Source organism: Furipterus horrens, unplaced genomic scaffold (genome assembly GCF_987537825.1).
Source record: "Furipterus horrens unplaced genomic scaffold, mFurHor1.1.pri manual_scaffold_7, whole genome shotgun sequence".
Taxonomy (NCBI): domain Eukaryota; kingdom Metazoa; phylum Chordata; class Mammalia; order Chiroptera; family Furipteridae; genus Furipterus; species Furipterus horrens.
The window spans coordinates 94,362,866-94,364,547 of record NW_028327177.1 but is presented as its reverse complement, the minus strand read 5'-3'; the positions used below and the strand labels follow the sequence as shown (position 1 = coordinate 94,364,547).

Genomic DNA, 1,682 nt, shown 5'->3' with positions numbered 1-1,682 from the left:
CCCTCAGATACTTAGTGGCTTTTTTTTTATATGCATACCCGTGGTGGCCTGGGAAGTATTCACAAGTGTTCTTAAAGTAAACATAAAGATATGAACCTCTTGACTTGCATGATTTTGTGGGGTGTTTTCAGGGTCAAGTAGCGAACCATCAGGCTACTTATAGGAAGAGCTAAAATAAAATTCTTAAACTTGTTTAAATTATATTTTTACCTTATTATGAGTTATATAACATGATTCTTAATATCATACCATAGAAAGCAAAAACTTGATAAAATTTGCCTTAATTTTTACTGCAAAATTTATATTCAACCTCTAGGTATGTATCAGCTAAAATACAAAACAAAAAACAAGCAAAAAAACCACACACATGAAATCATTTGTGTCCTCAGAAAAGTAAGCAACCTAATTAACCCACATTTTATTTTCTTTCATTAACTGAGGCACACTGGTATCACAAATAGGATCAAGTGGCGTCATCTATAAACATGTACTTATGTCAAACTCACCAGGTGCTAAGAGAGAAGAAATAGCATTTTCAGGATGAGTTGCTATTAGGGTATAACACAGCCTCCCTCCAGCCATGGGCCCTTTTCACACACTGTTTGCACAGTTAGCCATGCTCTTCATTCACCCCTCAGACCTCAGTTCTGGCATCTCTTCCCGAAGAAAGTCTTTCCTCAGCCACCAAGTCAGATCAGACTCCTTTGTTGTATGAGTTCCTAGAAACATTCATTTTCTTCAGAGCATTTTTTTGGTTTTCAATTGTATGATTATTTACATCAATGATTATACAATTGTAAACCACAGTTCTACACAGGGAAACAGAGCCTGAGTCTGGTTTCTGGGTCAAATGAATAGTCAATAATTTTCAGAGGTCATCTCAGGCCTGCCCTCAGTCTTACTCTCCAGGGAAGCAGACCCCGTGTCTGACACGTAGCAGATGCATAACTACTCATTGAAGATGGAAAGAAAAAAAAGGAAAAACACACTAGATTATTTTCCTAGAGTCATCCTCCTTCAGGTCCAGCCAACATCACTTAGAGCGAATGGGAGTGATTAAAGCTCCACATTTGGTACCCTAGAGCACACTAGACCTACGGAAAAAGCATACTGCAGAGGAAGCTGAGACGTGACTGCTCAAGAGCCTGATGTTCCCCTGCAATTTTCCTCTGATAGTTCCTGGGTACTGTCGCCACAGTGACAATGGCTAGCCCATGTCTTTATCTCTATTCACCAACGGTAAGAGAAGCTTTGCAGTTGAGATATTGTTTAATAGATGGAGTAGTTTCTGTTGGACACTAAGTACTACTACAAATTTAAAAATAAATAAAGTTACATATTCAAAAAGCCATCTGATTGTGATCACATGTCTCGAGGCAAGTCAATCACATCTGGTCTGGAATTTTAATCTTCAGGGAATTACACAGGTGGACAAACCCTTGGAGGTGCAGTCAGTTGTCATCTGGAAGGTCTGAGGCCCTGTGGAGATAGGCTGTCAGCCTTTGTTCCATTGGTCCACCCCCCACCAAAATAAAAGTTTTTCTTGATCCTGTATCTTCCTGTGGCCTTTTCCCTTTATTTTCCAGTCTTCAATGAATCCACTGTAGTCTAGCTTCCACCCTTCTGATCCCACTAAACTACAAGTCTGATTACAAAAAAGGTTCTGCCAGGCACAGGATACC

At 39.7% G+C, this 1,682-nt stretch overlaps 1 non-coding gene across 1 annotated transcript; it reads left to right on the top strand.

Moving 5' to 3' along the window:
• The first annotated feature begins 1,050 nt into the window (after positions 1 to 1,050).
• Positions 1,051 to 1,316, top strand: LOC150004821 (small Cajal body-specific RNA 13). The gene has a single exon (XR_016512578.1).
• Positions 1,317 to 1,682: the final 366 nt, after the last annotated feature.